Here is a 19,115-nt window from a genome sequence, read left to right as displayed (position 1 = left end):
CGAAATATTGAAAAACTTCATGATTTCTCTTTCAGCACTTCAAAGTAAAACATTTCAATTTTTGACTCAATCATTTGGCAGAAATATAACTTAGTACCATTAAAATAGTTGTGATGGGGAACATTCATGTGGGGTTAGGACTGGCTCGACCAGAGTGCTTGCTGACTTGGAGGAGTATGGAGTTGACCACCTTGCCTGGGCCGGTGGGGAATTAAGCCAGCGATGCTTTGCTGCAGACTCATTTGCCCTGATAGGAGGAGGAGGTGAAGAGCTGGCTAAGTGTGCCATGAGGCTGGCATTTCATTACATCCCTGAGAAGAGAGCTTTGAGTCGATGTAGTGTTCCTCTTATACCACGTGCAATTCATCCTCTTCAAAGCCTCAAGAATTTCTGGGTGTGAAGGGCGGCTGATTATGATTGGGTGCTTGATAGTTTTACAGAAACTCATGTTCTTGATTGTTCATGTTTGTCAGTAGTTAATTAAACATGTCCAGGGGTTTTATCTCTTCAGTTGACTCAAGCTGCAATAAAGGTTTCTTTGTCGTTGCAAACAAATATGAATGGCCGACGAGCCTCTGTCTGTCAAAGAATGGAAGGGCTGGGGAACTGTCAGTCATCTCGCTGCTAAGCAGAGGAGAGTCATGCTTCACCCTCACTCAAGCCTCTGATTTTAACTAACATCGCTTAGAACACTGGGACTTTAGAACCCATCCTTTTAATGAGAAAAACAAAACTACAAGTCCCATAAGCAATAGTGGTGGAAGGTGTCATGCATGACCTGGGACAACATCCGATTCAGCACATCCAGTTCCATTTTTTAAGTATTTTGCATAATATTGAATTTATAACCTTTGTTTTTATGGTCATGAGTCACCAGAATACTAAAAACGTCTTTTATTTTCAGGGTCAATTAAGTAATGGTCACCAGCTTGGAAGCTCTGTTAATTCTCCAGTATTTGTCATTGATCTCCACGTGTGGCTGGTTTGGGTCTGCCCCTGCATCGTTCCCGATAACTCGCACAGGTAAGGAGCTTGTAGCAGCAACATGATAACCCCATACTCGTCTGTAAGAAGTGCGCTCTGAGGCAGGTATCCGATCATTTTTGTGAAACAAGCAAGCGCCAATATCTGCTATGTACATTTGTTAAAATAAAAAACAATCAAATCACAGTACACTGTTCCGGAGGTTCAGTCCCAGCGACATTATCTGTAACTGAACCCAGACACCCTAGGAAGCATGTGCTTTTAAGTTGCGTTCACTCACCTGAAGGTGACATGCTTCATCATCGGGCTATACTCCTCACCAGGCCGGCACTACAATGCCTGGCGGACACCACCAGAGGGGACTTTGTTGCGGATCTTTTATTAAGTACGCCGAATGAGCATAGTAGGACAGAGGATGTTGTGTCATAAGATGTGAGATTGGTGAAGTCTGAATATAAGATCAACTATCGACCAGTTGCCACAATATAGTTCATGTGATCTTCCTGGTCCATGTTGAGATTAAAAACAGTGGCAAAGAAATTGAGGAACTAATGGCCCCTATCACTGTGAGAAAGTGTCGATCACCTATGGACCTGCTGGTAAGCTGGGGTCTATACTTCAGGTCAACGTTTTTCATGCCTTGTGTAGTCATGGAGCAATCTGTTGGCATTTCATCAGGACCAAATATGGGAAAATGGGTAAATGTGACCTAATCTTCTCCACAGCGTGAGGAGCTCTGTAACTCAAAGCCCTGCACCGTGCATAGGTGATAGGTGCCTATTACCATCTTACTGCCACAGGTGAGCCCTGCCTAACAGAGTGCACTACATACGGTAACCCTCCTAAAATTCAGGACATACTGACTTATCCAATAACGAGGACGGACGCCGCATCAGAGGGCAACTGGTTTGAAAAGCACATGCTTCCTAGGGTGTTCAGTCAGAGATAAGGTCTGTGGGACTGAACCTCCAGAACTGTATACTGTGAGTTTATTTATATGAAGAATGTGTATACTGGACTGTAATTTTTCCTCGTCATCTCTTGTGCTATGTAAAATAAAACACAACACACCTGGAGGCCAACAAATCTATCATACATTTAATGCAAAAATAGCAAAAGGCCAAGCAAACTACCAAGTGACAATTGTCTTTGCAATGGACGAGAGCATCCACCCTAAAGCAAGTTGGGGTATATAATGCTAATGCTACACAATGTATTTTATACACTTTTCTCCTAATACAAGTCATTGAAACATGAACACGTGATAGAAACAGTTACTGAAACAACACTAATGAGTAGGAGCCAGGATCTTCTCTCGAGAGGAATGTAAGGAGTCCGTGAGGTGCAGATCAAAGATACACAGACAAGCTGCAGAAGTCACTGTTTCTGGAAATAACACTTCCGTTTGTCAATATTCAATTTACTACAAGATGCAGGAAAGTGTGCAGATGGACATCACTAAATAAAAGGGTTCTGGGCCCTAATAGAATCATGTAACTTTACAGGCATATTAAGGTGAACAGTCACATCAAATTAATATAAGAATATTGTAATTTGGTAATGTAATATATCAATGCACGTTGTGGCATTCATGTGTAACCAATTATCGGTATTAAAGAAACCAGTATATCCAGTTATGCTTTCTCAATTCCTTCTTCCTAGAGGCCACCACTGCTGCTATCCAGCTGTATTCAGCAGTGCCTCCTGTGAGCTGGAATCCTGCATTTAATCAATACCAAATGTTGTCAATGCTTCTAGCCAACTCCGGTCACTGGTGCCACTCGCACCCCCACCACCCTTGGGCCTGTTATTCTTTTAGCCAGCTCCAGTCAGTAGTGGCCCCTTGGACCTGTATGTAAGCCTACTAGCCCGCTCCTGTTAGTACTGGCCCCTGGGACCTGTTATCATTCTAGCCAACTTGAGTCATTAGTAGCACCTTGGGACTAGTGATCATACTAACAATCTTCAGTCAAGATTGTCTCCCTGAGACCTATTATCCTGCTAAGTAACTCCAGTCAGTAGTGACCCCTGTACCTTAAATCCTGCAAATATTGAAAACCAGAGGTCAACTCTGCTGCCAACCAGTTCCAGTCAATATTGACATGTATTGTTACCCTGCCTGTAATGAATACCAGAGGCTAGCGTTGTTGCTAGCCAGCTCCAGTCACCAGTGCCCGTCACATATTATCCTCAATAGGATCAATGCCCAAGGTCTGTGCAGCGGCTAACCTGCTCTAGTCAGTAGTGACATCCCAGACCTGTTATTCTGCATATAATCAGCAAGGCTTTGTCCCTAATAACATTCACCCCACATCCTTATGGTATATTAGCAATGTAATTTATTTACGTACATCATACGGTAGGTATCGCACTATATCACACGATCCCAAAAACAAAGAAAATCAAAAATTGCCTAACCGTTCAGCACAACACCTTGTCAAAAATGACCAAATCACACCAAGCACTATAGCCTGCCACATCACATGGCACACTCAGCCACAACATGACCAGATACCACGGCAGAGGTTTGGGGCCATTAATCCTCTGTTCGAGGCATGTGTGCTGTAGATGCATATGCTTTGCATACTCTTGCCATCTTGTGTTGGGTCCGGATGTTTGCAAGTTGTTTTTTCTTTGAAGAAGTCTTTCCAGTCACAAGGTAAGGTGACTCCTCCTTTCGGTGATAGTGCACATGGGCATTGATTCCATTGTTAGATTGTTTTTTTACCCCCAACGGGTTCGGATGTGTATTGCTGCGCTCCGAAACTGTTCTTCGGGTTCCCCTCGGTGCGCAGTCCACTCTACCCTTGACAGTATTGTTTCAGAATGCACTTCTTCGTTCTCTGTGTTTCAGATCGAGCGACAAAAACTCAATTTTTGATAGGAAACCTTGTGGGCAACCGTCGGGCTACGTAGGGCCAGCCTTCTACAAATGGAACGGACTTCATTCCGTTTCTTTCCTTGGTACCACGCCAAGTACCCTCGCACCGACCTACATCAAGTTTGTAACTTATGCCTCTCTATGGAGCACAAGGAGGAAGACTCCGACTCTTGTAAGTCCTTTCCGTCCAAGAGGACTCTACCCGATCATCAGGCTCGATGACGAGAGAGGCAGCGCCAAAGCATTCAACACACTCTGGATATCTTTGCAGAAGAATCTGACCACGAACAGATAGAAGCGTCCTCCGTAGAAGAAGAGGCCCTCTCGATTCCAGAGTCAGATTCCGAGCTCGAAATCTATCTGGAGTCCCAAGATGTGCCGTGAGTACCGAAGACCCCTTGCCCCTAAATCCTCTTCTCAAACTCATAAGGCTACGGCACCACCTCTGCTTTCTGGCCAAAGTCGGCACCGAGACAATGTTTCCAACGCCACGTCCCTCGACTCGGCACCAAAACAAACCGTAAAGCCTTCCAGCTCCGGATCAAGTCAGAAGAAATTACCTTCGGATCCGAAATCATCAGGCTCCAAGGACAAATCTGGTTTGGAGCCGAAACCCTACGCTTCGAAACACAAACATGCTTCTGAGCCGAAACCCTCCGCTTCGAAACACAATCTCGCTTCTGAGCTGAAACATTCTAAAGACTAGCCGAAATCCGAGGACAATGTTCTCGAGCCTCCAGAACCAATTTTAGACGTTCTTAAGGCCAAATTGGATGCCAAACAAAAGAAAATTTTAATTAATCCTGATACTGGACATAAATCCAGCAAAACACAAGCATCCTGGAGAGGACACTTCTGATAAGATTCCCTTAAAGAAGAAGTAGCTGTTCAAGCCGCTAACCATTGATGCATCGCAAACACACAGGGCCTACTAGCTAGGTACGACAGGGCACACTGGGATGAGATGGAGCAACTGCTCTAATATCTCCCAGACTCACACAAAACTGAGGCACAGCAGTTAGTTCAAGAGGGGAAACTAATTTCTAAGTCCTCAATAAGATGTGCTTTAGACGCAGCAGACACCGCAGCTAGGTAGATCAATACCAGCATTCTCCTTAGAAGGCATGCATGGCTTAGGATCTCAGGGTTTCCAGAGGTTCAACAACCCGTTTTGAACACTCCCTTTGACAAAGAACACCTGTTTGGTCCTGTAGTTGACCGATCCTTAGAAAAGAAGAAAAAGGACACTGAAGTAGCAAAATCCATTGGAGCACTCCAGTCCCCATCCAATAGAGGCTCCTTTCACCGCTCGTTTTACATAGCAGGTCCAAAACAACATCCTCAGGCTCAAATGCTTCCTCTTACAAAGGTAACATCCAATCCTTTTCCTCTAGAGGTTTCTACAGAGGAGTATATAGAGGAAACAAATCCAAAGGCAGACCCCTGCTCAAGAAGCCCTCAGCGCCCCCACCGACCTCAAGAACTACCGACCCATCTCCCTCCTCCCCTTCATGACCAAAGTCACAGAGAAGATCGTCCATGCCCAGCTAACAAAATTCATTAAAAAAACCTCCCATCTCGACCCCTCCCAATCCAGATTCCGCAGCAACTACAGCACCGAGACCGCTCTCCTCGCTGCCATAGACAACATTCACACCCTGCTCGACTAAGGGCACACTGCAGCTCTGATCCCACTCGATCTCTCTGCGGCATTCAACACCGTCTCCCACCGCACACTCACCGGCAGACTCCACGACACCGGCATACAGGGAACCGCCCTTGACTGGATCCACTCTTCCTCACCGGCAGAACCCGAAGAATCATACTGCCACCCTACCTCTCCAAACCCACAGAAATCAACTGCGGAGTACCACAAGGATCGTCGCTCTGCCACACGCTCTTCAACATCTACATGGCCCTCCTCATCACCATCGTCAAACAGCACGGACTCAGTATAGTATCCTACGCCCACAACACCCAGGTCATCCTCTCTCTCACCAAGGACACTACACAATCAGACAACAGTACATTTACTTCACCAGTTGGGTTTTACAATAGTTGCACAAAAATCTCACCTGTGTCCGGCACAAGTGCAATCTTATCTGGGAGCCTCCATCAACACTCTCAATGCTTTAGGCTCTCCCAATATAGCCAGGATTCACAATATCTTTTTTTTTATGTGTGTATTTTTATTTATATTGCACAGTTACTTAAAACCATTTACAATACATCTTAGAAAGAAAGGCAATCCTAAAAAATACATTTGTATACAAAACTTTCAAAAACAATATATAAAAAGAAATGTGTGTATTAATATTTGTATCTGTACATTCGTAAATAAAAACAGCAAGCATATACCAGTGTGTCCACATTAGTGAGTTGCTTGCGTAATTTAAAATGTTATAGTTATTAAAATGATGTCTTATCCATCTGGTTAGTGGGGCAAGTTGGCTTATTGGTCTGAAGTGACTTTCATCATGCCTGACCCTTCATTTTCCGTAAGCCTTTTTCGAAGCTTGGCCATGTATTTCCCAAACCTGGCCAGGTCTGATGGAAGAGTGCAGGAGAAAAGTACAGAAACAGCTTTTTTTACTCTTCGAACCCCGTGTCGTAGCCAGATTTGTTTTAAAAAGATCAGTTGGGGCAAGAGCATCTCAGGGCAGCAGCAAATCACGTGTAACAGAGATTCGTATTTGTAGTTGCAGAATCTGCATCTTATTTTGTATTCCAGGGACCTCCACCCAGGGTTTAGCTCTTTAATTTGGAGGGGCATTAGTCTGGCACATATGATGTTTTTGAGTGCTTTCCTTCCTAGTGCTTGGCTGAGGTAGGTCTGTGTTTTGTGCCCTATATATGATGTTGCCAACCCGGGTGGACCTCTTCCTGTTACGAATTCTGCTAGGTCATTTGTATATGACAAATGAAGACATTGTTTGTTTATTGCATTTTTAATCGCCAGGTAGTTTGTTGGTGCATCCTTCCAATTTTCAATTGCCAGCCCCAACGTTTCCACTGCTTTGTCCTTGTAACTATGCCACGGATTAACGGTCTCTCCGTAAATTGGCTTAAGCATACTTTTTAAACTTCCAGCTTGGGCTGTTATAACTTGGTAGAAGTATTTAGCATGTGTTCCCAAGCATTCCTTACTTTGTTGCTTTAGGCCAAACTCCAAACAAATTAAACTGTGACAAGTGTGTTTGGGGAGTTTAAAAATACGTTTGTAGGCCTGGCATTGTACTTTATCCAACATTCCCTCCATTTTGCCTGGGAATGCCTGTTGTGCATATCCTGCGGTTGCCCTGATCTTGGCTTGTGGTACCTTTCTGATGGGTGCTGACGTTGGGCTCTGCATGAGCTCATTTAATTTGCACATCGAAAAGATTGTTGCCTGGGCTCTGGCCTTCATTTTGTGTGTGTGTGATGTAGCTTTGCCAGTTTCACTTAGCCAGCACCCGAGATAGTTATATGAGCGCGTGGTTGTGATAATTTCCTTACCCACGTGCCATTTCAGTGAGGCTTTTTTTGGGAAGTGGCCAAAAACAACAACTTTTGTTTTTTGTGCGTTGATTATGAGCTCATTGATTTCATTGTACTTATTTAAGGCTTCTAGCCCTCTTTGCAGCCCAATTTTTGTGTGGTCCATTACCACTAAATCGTCAGCATATTGTAAAATTTCCAGTTTGTTTCTCACGATTTTTGGAGTTACAAGGCTGGCATTCAGAAGCTTCTTCCCCAGATCTGCAGTGTATCGATTAAACAGCGTAGGGGCGAGTACGCAGCCCTGTTTTAATGCACGATTTGTCCGACACTTCTTTGTTATAATATTGTCTGCTAGTTTTACTTTGATGGCGTTAAAGAGTCCTGCTGGGATGTGCCAGTTGCTCAGTTTTTTCCAGAGCTTATTTCGGGGTACCCCGTCAAAGGCGGCTGAATAGTCTACAAAACATGTGAAAATTGGTTTGTTGTTTTTACAGTTTGCTTGCTGGCTCAAGTATGACATGGCCACGATGTTATCAATTGTGGAACATCCCTTCTGGAAGCCAGTCTGGTAGTGGGGGAGGGTTTCGTTATCTTTAATCCATTTGTTTAGTTCCTTCAGTAGAGTATCCAGGCCATACTATTACAGTTTCAACTCAACCAATCATTACCAGCCAAAGTCTTCATGAATCTGCTGGGAATGATGGCATCCTGCGTTGCAATCGTACCTCATGCAAGGCTTCACATGTGTCCTCTGCAACAATGTCGAGAGTCAGTGGAATCAATCACAGGGGCCAGATGTATGCTGTGATTTTGCATGTGCAAACGGGTTTGCGAACCCGTTTGCACATGCAAAATCACCGTTGGCCATGTACAATTCCAAAATAGCGAGTCACAGTTTATTTGCGACTCGCTATTTAGGAATTGCGAGTCGCATTTAGAAAGGGGCATTCCCTCCCTAATTGCGTCCGCAATGCTATTTGTGAATGTGTTGTGACCACAATTGCGGTCGCAAAACACTTGCACATTACCACCCTCTTCAAGAGGGTGGTAATGCAGTCTCAATTTCGAAGGGGTCCCCAGGGTACCCCTTCCACTTTGTGACTGTGTCTAAACATATTTTTTAAGGGCCTTTAAGAAAAACGGGCTGCATTTAAAAAAAAAGAAAGGAAAAAAATAGCTGCTTTATTAAAAAGCAGTCCCAGACATGGTGGTCTGCTGAGCCCAGCAGGCCACCATCCCTGGTAGGGGTGGCATTCCCATTGGGCTCGCAAATTGCGGGAGGCTCATTAATACTAATGAGCCTCGCAATTTGCGACCCCGACCTAGTGTTGGTAGACAGTGGCAACCATCGCTCGCTGCAGTGATGGAACCCTCAAAACTTAGCAAACGGGCGGCCTTTCATAGACCCGATTCCACAGTAACCGGTTGGGGTGCCTATCTTCAACATTACAAAGTCCAGGGGCTGTGGTCGGACAAACACAAACGTCTCCACATCAACTACCTGGAACTTCTAGCAGTGTTCCTAGCACTCAAAGCTTTTCTCACCCAACTTGTAAGCAAGACTGTCTTAGTACGCACGGAGAACATCAGAGCAATGTAATACCTACAGAAACAGGGAGGGACTCCCTCTCTCCAGCTGTCACGCTGTGCACAAAGCATTTGGAATTGGGCGATTCACCAAAAAATCTATCTCCTAGCAGAACACCTCCCAGGGGTAGGCCATCAGATTGCAGCCCTGCTTAGCAGACACAGGCAGCAAGTACACAAGTGGGAACTTCATCCCCAAGTTCTTCTTCCCTACTTTCAAAAATGGGCTTTTCTACAAATAGATCTGTTTGCAACAGTACACAACGCAAAATTCCCAAACTTTACATCTAGGTTCCCACAACCAGCATCCAAAGGCAATGCCCTATGGATGATTTGGTCAGTTATATTTGCTTACGCTTTTCCGCCTCTCCTGCTAATTCCATTACTTGTTCGGAAACTCAGACAAACTTCCCTCACACAGATCTTAATAGCCCCCACATAGGCTCGCAACCTTGGTACACCACCCTGTTAGAACTCTCAGTGGTTCCACATCAAAAGCTACATCTCACACCTTGTCTCCTAACTCAGATCCATGGGGAAGTCGGACATCCAATTCCCAGAGAACTCAACCTAACGATTTGGCTCCTGAAGTCATAGTTTGTTATTTACAACTACAACCAGACTGTATGAATATTCTCAAGGAAGCTAGAAAGCCTACTACCACAGCATGTTATGCAGCAAATGGAAATGTTTTGTTTCCTATTGTAACAACAACAATATCAATCATCTTGATGCGTTTGTGCAGAACATCATTTGTTATCTGTTGCATTTACAGCAATGTGGATTAGTTCACACATCCATTTGGTTACACCTGGGAGTCGTAGCTGCATACTTGCAAAATAGACAACACCTATCTCTCTTCAGAGTACCAGTGATTAAAGCCTTCATGGAAGGATTAAAAAGGGTTATACCGCCAAGTATTCCCCCTGCTCCAGAGTGGAACTTAAACATAGTCCTTACAAGGCTAATGGGCCCGCCTTTTGAACCAATGCACAAATGTCCGTTACAATTCCTATCATGGAAAGTTGCTTTCCTCATAACGATAACCTCACTAAGGAGAGTTGATGAACTTCAGGCATTAACTATACAAGAGCCTTTCTTTCAGCTTCACAAAGATTGAGTGGTTCTACGTACCAATCCTAAATTTCTCCTTAAAGTAGTTTCTGCTTAGGGGTAATTCATGTGCGAAATCAAATTAAAATAACATAACATTAGCATTTTCTTTATTTATTGAACCATCGTAATTCTTGTATAGAATTTATGTGCTGCAATGATAATAGATATTTACAACAAGGGGTGGTGAGGGACAGAGTCTCTGAATTAAGCAGAATACTCTCACCCAGTCAAGAGATCAGGGCTAGATCCAACACCATTTTTTAGCTCATTGCACCATCCCAGTTTCAGAACCTGGCTGTATGCAAATTAGTCTGTCCCTGGCCCAGTGCATATTTTTGTCCACCCTAAGCGTGGAAGGGTATACTCAGACATGAGTCCCTTGCTCATTGCACCATCAGGATTCAAGCAAGCCGGGCCGAAGACGGCTGTAATGCCAGAAACCGGTCCCCGGAAGCTTGTTTCCTTCCCAGTGTAAGAATTGGCTTTTGTAGTTTTGTTTGCCCTGTTCCCATCATGCACTGGGACAGGAACAGACTAATTTGCATACAGCCAGGTTCTGAAACTGGGATGGTGCAGTGAGCTAAAAAACGGTGTTGGATCTAGCCATGATCTCTTGACAGGGTGAGAGTATTCTGCTTAATTCAGAGACTCTGTCCCTCACCACCCCTTGTTGTAAATATATGCAATGATAATAGAAGCAGACAAAAGTAATTAGCAGTATAAGCACATTGAACAAAATAAATAGTTCCACCATCTTTCTAAAACAATGTACATATGCAAGCATATAAAAACTATGTAGCGTTTTCCTATTATGCTTTCCCGTGTGTGTGTCTGTGTATCTGTCTCCCATTCCCTGTAGGGAAAGTATGTAGCTCCCCGTAGTAGAAGAGTCGGGCAAGAAGGAGCACTGCATTGAATAATTTCTTGGTATGCACTTTTTATTAGTATTACAGGAAATCACAATGATTGATTGTCTCTTTTATATTCTTCTTTCCCACAGGGTCTTCCACTTCAGTCCCTTAGGTGAGCCTCGGCTGCGGTCGTCTCTCGGACAGAAGGAAAAGACTCAGGTAAGTGTTTTTGCTTTAGGGTTTAATCAAGGGAGGATGTGAAGGATAAATAATAGCTATGCATAAATGTCAAGGGAGGGGGTAGAGGTTGGAGCAACCAAAGGAAATAGAGTAGCCGATGATTTCTGCTCTTGTCTTTCTTTTCCGTCTCACTTATTTCCTTTTCCCTGGGTCCCTTTCACCCCTTAGCCTCCCCTCCCGTCCCTCTCTAACTCAGCCCCTTTCCAAAAGCCCCGTAGACGCCCACGCACCTTGAAGAGTCACGTCACTCCGGGGCCGTGGCGTGGTGACTCCACGTCTTTCAGTGAGGTCTGGTCTTCTGTTTCGGCTTTCCCTCCTCCGCCAGGTTCGGGTTTTCCGCTCGCCGACAAACTGTGACCGCCCCTGGGCTCCGGTTCTCTCTCTCGGAAGGCTGTTAGGCCTTCTCTGTCTTTCCGGTCTTCCCCCGCTGGTTTCTCTGCCTCGCGTTCCTGTGCTGCGTGCAGCTTGATCAACTACTGACCAACCTGACGCGCTCTCCGCCCCGCCTTCTTTAAGCGTGTATCCTCTGATGTCCGACCTCAGCTCTGGCTCAAAGGGCCACCTGCCGATTCCCCTCTCTCCACTTCTTGATGACAGCAAAGCAGACAACTGGTAAAAGGGGACTGTGAATATAGGAGGGGAGAAATATATGAAGGGATGGCATGACACTCCTTATCCTCTATCCCATCGTCTACCACAGGGGCTACCTGACACACCCCACCCCCAGACGTTTCCTGTTCGGGGAAATGAGGAATGCGTGAAAGAAAGTCAGCAACTTGGTATGCAGAGTATAAGAGATGACAATGCTAAAACTAGTGCCCATCCTGGAATAAAAGAAGACACCTAAAAATAGCTTATCCTAAAAACCCAAACTTAGGAGCTTCAGGTGATGTCCCTAGTGTCTGATTACTGGTGTTTGTTTAGGTTTACAGGAGTCCAGAGGTTACATAGCAAACCTTGTCTATGCATGCCGTGTATTTTTCATTCATTGTTGTCATGTTTATGTAATCCACTCATCGCGTGCCAGAAGGTAGATGTATTTGGCTACAGTTGTTTATATAGCGCCAGACTAGATCTGGTCTGTGTCTCCTGCTCCACAGCTTGTACCCGTAAAAGTGCATCAATGTCTCCTTCCCTTGGAAGCAAATCCACCTGTATTCCAGTTTAAGCATATTTATTCTCATAGAATCACTTTCAAAATCCACTGTTCCTCAAGTAAATTCAAATTTAGTCTGCCCAATTCATTTTGGGGGTTCTCCCTTCATCAGGGGGCGCTCGTGAGGAATCTATGTTGTATGTTGTAGGCGGAAAATAGTGAAATAACAATTAACCTGCAATGCAATCTAATCCTACATATACATAAATTATTAGTTTACAACATGTCCTGGTAGAGCCTAGCCGCATGTCTGCATTTGTGTTATACCAGGGTCTCCACCTTTTCGATAGTGAGAGCTGCTTCTGATCGAAGAGAATCATCCTGATCTACTGCCTTTATCACGTGGCTTAGCTAAGGGTAGATAAATGCCAAGCAACTTAATTGCGCCCCTAGAGCGCTCAGTCCTGCTGCACTGAGCACATAGCATTTGTAGCACTGGGTTAGGAAAGGTTTACCTGTAGGGCCCCTAAGCCTTTGTAGCACTGTTAGGTTTACCTGCGGGACCCCAAGCATTTATGGTACTGGTAGGAACGGTGTATCTGTGGGGTCCCCAGGGACGCGTTATGTTCATTGTATTCTTATTAACGAATCCCATCTGAGAGCTGAGTGTTTCACTGAGGGTTGTGGCCTCTTTCTCCTGCAATACATGGGATGGCATTGTTCTCTCTGAGTGAGTGTGAAGACAGAAGAGTTCTATTATCTGGTGAGTTGCCCTCCTGTTCATTGGCTCCTGTCCAGATCCTGGCCCTGCTTTAACAATTCAAGATTAATGTTCAGTAGTGGCAGTCACAGTAGAAGGACTGTGAGCAAGGCCTGCTGTAGAGTTTTCGCTGTCCTAGGAAAAATGTCTCAATGTAGGAAAGGGCCTGTTTTGGACATGGTTAGCCTTCACTTTTTACCTGGAAAATAATATAGTATTTACTGGAAGTGCACAGGGTCCCTGCCAACTAGGTGCCCTGAGCTGATCTCCTTCCCTAAAGTGTACTTATCGTTTCCACGATTGTCACCCCATTAGCTCACTTATAAGTCCCTTGTAAAAGATACCTCTGGTACCAAAGGCCTTGTTGTTAAAGAGGGTCTCTAAAGACTGCAGCACAAATTATGCCATCCTAAGGGACCCCTCACCAAGCACATACATACATACATACATATATACTGCCACTGCAGCTGTGTGTCTTGGTGCAGACAAAACTGAAGAGTCAACATGGCACACATCCCTGAATGTGATGCCCATAAGGACTGTCTGAGATATAGGTAAGACACCCCTCTAGCAGGCCTTATGGTGCCCGCTGCTTTAGGGATATCTCCTGTGAGGGCGTATCTTCATGAGCAGATATGCCCCTGCAATATCCTTGTCGATTCCTGGATATTGTAAGTGACCAGGGAAGCTCTATAGTAAGTACATTGGCTGGACACTTGCCATTACGAGTTCCACAGCTCCATGAAGGTTTCACTGAAATATGGGATATTTGGTACCAAACATCTCAGCATAATAAACCTGCGCTGATTGCAGTGTCCGATTTATTAAACATTGCACACAGAGGCCCCCTTAGTTGCGTCCCCTAAGATCCACCAATCCTTAATGTGATCACCGACTGACCTGAGCCAGCCTGCTACCACCAGAGTGTGTTCTGTCCTCACGGGGAGAGTGCCTGCACACTTTGAGGTAGATAACAATGCCTTTCCTGGGTGCTCACACCTCCCCCTGGTCAGGCAGAGCCATCTGTGGCAGGGATTTTCAAAGGCCTTGCCGCCTTCGTAATGCAACCCCAGCCTCTCCTGTTAGAGGGAGCAAGCGATCTTCCTGGCCTCACTCCCTTTTAGGTGCAAGGATAGGTGGGAAATCTTAGATAGAACAGGAGGTGTGCCCTCCGCCCCCTCTGTCAACTCCACCCCTCAGGTGCTGGAGGCGAGGTGAAGTACACTTTGTAGTGCCCACCATCTTGAAGATGATGGGACTTATCCAATCAGGGCTAGGACTGTGTCCCCATGCCCACAGGAGGTGGGCATGATAGAGGGTATAGACACGCCAGGAAAGGGGCCCATTAGCCTCTACCTGTCACTCCCTTGTAGCACCCTTAATTCAAGATTTTAGGTGGCATCCCCAGACCCTGAATGTCAGTTCTTGGCGACCTAAGAAGAGCCGGGCACTGCAGCCTTCTCTGCTGGTGAGGCTCTGTAGAGAACTATGGACTTGGTCCCAGTCCTACTGGCCTGTCTGCATCCCTGGATGATCCAGAACCAAAAGTCAAGTCGTCTTACAGCCCAGCGACCTCCAGAACCTTGGGAGGACTACCTGCCTTCGATAAAGGGCAATCTAGTATTATGTAGTGGGATTTGGCCAGGGAGTGTCAGGACAAGCCAAGCTATGTTACTCACTCTATATTTGCAGACTTTGTGTTTTTAGTCTAATCACTCACACTAATGTGCACCGTATTTTCGGTGTCAACACTATCGATTGAGCATTCGTTCAATAAAAAGAGTTTTACAAAGTACCTGTGTCTTGGCACAATGTACAGGAGACCCTGGAGGGTCATCACTTTAAATAGGGCCACCCGGCCCAGTAAGGAGAGTGGGAGTGCCCGCAAGTGTGGGGCATCCCAGCGAAGACGGTCTAATTTCGGGAGTATGTTTCTGCCTGTGCTCTCTTGTAATGAACACAACCAAATATTTAAAGCCATGTAGTGCCACCCGAACTGTGCACCTAGAGTGCAGCCGCAGGGTCCCTGCCACCAGCAGGAATATTAAGGACTTCTTCCAGTTGATATTATATCCTGATCAACAGGAATACCCCATATGAGAGGTCTTGGTGAACCCAAACATGTGTGAAGAGCATAGAAGACAAGGAACATCCCTGTTGAACGGCAACGACTCGGTAGACTGTATTATTGAGGCCCATGCGCGCTAGAGGGGACACAAACAAGAGCTTAACAGCAGCGCCACTGGTTCAGCAAAGGAATCCCCTATTGCATGTGGTACTCCATTAAGGTGTCGGAGATTTAAGCGCATTCCCTGGTGTGGCATAATGCCCGATTGATCAGGATGAACCACTGTTGCAATTACTGTCCGCAGGCAGATCGCCAGGGCGTTCGCAAGGACCTTAGTCTCAATATTAAGCAGGGAGAAAGGTCTATAAGACCCACACTCAGTTGCTGGTTCGTCCTTTTTGGGATGACCACCACCTCAGACGTTCTTTGGTCCTCCGGGAGACACCCTTATTTTCAGGCAGTCTGAAACCTACTCTGGAGGCTCTCTCTGATATTATCCATCATGCTTTTATATAATTCTAACGGGAGCTCATCAGGCCCCGTCGCTTGCCCTGTTTGCAAGGCTCCTATTGTCTTATTTATTCAGTCTACTGTCAGGTCTTGGTCTGGTGCGTCTCGCTCCTCATTTGTTAGCATTGGCAGGGTCGGGTCTTTTAGGAAGTCTCTCCCAGTATTTCCGTCCCCTTGTTGTCAGTGTCCTCAAGGATCCAGTTCCGTCTTTTGTCTTGTCTCTCTAACCATGTAAGCAACTCATTGGCTTTATCACCAACATCATAGAGACAATGCTGGGTAGCCAGCGCATTAGTGCACGCTATTTTCCATTACTGCTCTTAATGTGTGCTGCTTCAGTTGATGGTGTAATGGGAGAGAAACTGATTCCCCACTTGCCAACCCAACCTCCAGGAAAGCACATTCCTTGTCCTGAGCCTCGCACTTCAATTTATGCTCCTTCGACATTCTCCCAATCAAGGCTTGTGTCTGGCCGCGAATCACTGCCTTAAATTCACCCTATAGCATGCAGGCTGATTCAACAGGCCGCCCGTTCTCCTTAAAATAGAATTCTGCTCTATCTCTCATACAAGCTTTGTACGTCTTGTCTTTTAAATATCACGGATCAACCCTAGGGGGTAGGATGAAGTCCACAACCGGACCACCGAGTTGCACCTCCACCAGGGATTGGTCTGAGATTCCCCCTGCTATGTGTGTATTGGCTCTAAAATCAACTTTATGGACAGTCTGGGTGGAAAGATAGTGCAGGCATGCCAGATTAGCATCTGCTGCAGACAGGTGCGTCTGGTTTTGATACCCTCTTCCCCTAAATGGGCATTTAGGAGTATCATGAATATAGTATAGGTGCAGTTCTGTCACTCCCGTCACCCCATTGCGTGTATGCTCTGTCGTAAGCGTCTTACCCTTTCACAGGATGAGTCAGTCTTATCTGGGTCTCTTTCCTGTTTCCCGACACTTGAATGGGACGCCCGAACACTCGAGAGAGCAGTGACCCACCAGCAGGCTTTTGTCCTGGATGTAGGGCTGCATTCAGTAGGGCACCCACTCTGTCTTTTCTTTGCCTTTGCCTGAAGATCAGCAGTCCCAAGGTAGCAGTCACACCTGGCCTGTCGGTAAGTGCAGCTCCTCTGGAGGCCCGACCGTCAGCAATTGAGCCCACACTCTGGCCAGCTGGACCACAGGCGTGAGCTCAGACAGGGTGTTCGACACTGGAGTAAGTCAAACAGTATCCCAAGATATTTATAACATTGAACTTTTTCTAGCTCTCGCTTTTGGTGGTACCATTTGTATTGACTGCCCTTCCGATTCTTGGTACTGACTTCCATTACTTTTGTTTTTGTTTCGTTTATTGTCATTTTGTTCTCAATTGAATACATTGATGTTTTGTTTATTAATCGCTGCCGTACCATCCTTGTTTGGCTTAGCAGGACGACGTCATCATAGTATAATAAGTTTGATATTTGTTTCTCAGCCAGCTTTGGTGAGTCTGCTAACTCATTGTTCATTGCAAGAGTAAAGTCTGATAAAAATAGATTAAATAAATATGGAGCTAAAACACACCCTTGCTTTAGGCCGTGAGTTTTTAATATTTTCCTCTAAAGCTTTGAGCCATTCCCTAGCTGGACTTGTGGCCAGGTATCAGTATATAACAATTGTATTGCATTTAAAAGGCTGGAGCTAATGCCATAACGATCCAGTTTCCTCCATAAAATCTGCCTATTTACGCAGTCAAAGGCAGCTTTATAATCAACAAAACATAAATATAATGGCTATTTTTTTGTTTGATATTTTTCCATTAAAATTCCCAGTGTTAACACATTTGTTGTTGTACCTTGACCGTGTACAAACCCGATTGGTTCGGTGGAATTAAATGGTTTTCATTAGCCCAATCAATTAACTCCTTAAGTAGAACCGATGCAACTAATTTAGCTTCAGTATCTTGGAGCGTAATTAATCTGTAATTGGATGGGAGGGACCAATCCCCACTTTTATATATAGGAGAAATTATAGATCCCTTCCATGCCTCGGGGACTGTTCTTGATTGGAGAGCATAATTAAATACTGCTGTTCGATAGCTCGACTAATATGATGCTTTCTCCTTATACAACACAGCGGAAATCCCACTTGGGCCTGGGGCACCATTGGATCTCTGATTCTTTGTTAATATACATACTTGGTTTTGAGTTATCTTTCTTTTCTCCTCCAATTCATAGCCCAATCAGTAGAATTCACAGCCATCTTAGGAGTAGGATTCAAATGCATATCTATGAATGATACCCATTCAGATTCAGTTACTGTTGATGAAGTAGATTTCCAACTAGATCTACTCAGTTTGTTTACTAGAATCCAGAAGGCTCTTGGATTACTCCTTTTGCAAGCATATAGAGCTTTTGCCCACAACAATTGCTTTTCTTGCATTTTGTCCTTCCAGACCATTTTCCTTACTACTGTATTTATCTTTTTAAGTTTTACTCTGTAAATTAAATTAACTGGGAACTTTTTTACCAATCTCAGGATTCTGTTACGTATTATTTTTAATTGATGGCTTTCAAACTAAATTTTCACCAATGAACATGCTGTTTTTTTCCTCCACTAACCTTTATTAGCATATTATTGAGATTGACTGGTAATTAATTGCTGTGTGAAAAAAGACCATTTTTCGACAGCATTCGAATAATCTCCTTCAAAGTGAAAATCAACAATTGCCTGCGCAGTGTTTGTAATAGAATCTTTGGTGTTATCTGACCAATAAAGTTTCTTATAATTTACTGTCGTTATTTCTCCCGGAAGTGTAATATAGTTTTCAAATCTTAGGCCATTTAGGTTTAACTCCATTATTTGTTGATCGTGGTCGCTTATATCTATTCCCACTATCTGATAAGACAGAAATGTATGAAATAGATGCAACAATGCTATGGTATAATCTATTCTAGACCTATGATACCCTTCTTGAAAAGTCCATGCTGATGGCGAATCTTGGGGAAATTGCTCATTTAGCACCCTTAGACCTATGATGTATAATTCGTTTACAAGAGTCTTGCCGATTTTTTCATTCTTTTGTTCCCTCATACCCATTGTTGATGATAATCTTGGAATTGACCATAAGTAATTTTGCCATTGTATTTCAACATCTCTATCGTAAGACCATAGCATGTTCATGTTATATTTCCCGGTAATAATAATCTCAGTTTGGGTGTCATTGTCCATTTGCTGCGTTCTCATAATTATCAAATTGGTCGCCATTGTTCTTCGTGATTATATACGTTGATTACTACACGAGATTTAATTATATTTTGCTCCTTGTATCGTATTTTGACAATTAGATCATCCTTTTGACTTGGGACGTCCATTTCACTTACCATTTTTAGCTCAGTTGATATAGAAAATAGCCAAACCCCCACAAGGTCTGCCATAGTTACTTGTTCTCTTAGCTAATGAGTAATAAACCTATACCCTTCCAATCTAAAAGGAACTAAAGCCCAAGTGTCTTGTAAACAAATGATTTGAAAACAGCACAAAGTAGCTAATTGGTTATTCTGAAT

At 44.4% G+C, this 19,115-nt stretch overlaps 1 protein-coding gene and 1 long non-coding RNA gene across 2 annotated transcripts in view; one reads left to right on the top strand and one right to left on the bottom strand.

Annotated features, from left to right (window-relative positions):
* Positions 1 to 19,115, top strand: part of LOC144807226 (uncharacterized) — a 494,237-nt gene that overhangs the window by 17,055 nt on the left and 458,067 nt on the right. The window contains exons 2-3 of the mRNA XM_078673081.1: positions 905 to 1,023; positions 11,049 to 11,118. The gene's annotated coding sequence lies outside the window, so the exon portion shown is untranslated. The remainder of the gene's footprint in view (positions 1 to 904; positions 1,024 to 11,048; positions 11,119 to 19,115) is intronic.
* The window catches only part of LOC144807318 (uncharacterized), a 473,908-nt gene that overhangs the window by 382,314 nt on the left and 72,479 nt on the right, over positions 1 to 19,115 (bottom strand). The gene's annotated exons all lie outside the window — the stretch shown is intronic.

Source organism: Lissotriton helveticus, chromosome 1_2, assembly GCF_964261635.1.
Source record: "Lissotriton helveticus chromosome 1_2, aLisHel1.1, whole genome shotgun sequence".
Lineage (NCBI taxonomy): Eukaryota > Metazoa > Chordata > Amphibia > Caudata > Salamandridae > Lissotriton > Lissotriton helveticus.
Note: the sequence above shows the minus strand (reverse complement) of the source record. Positions and strands in the feature narration are given on the sequence as shown.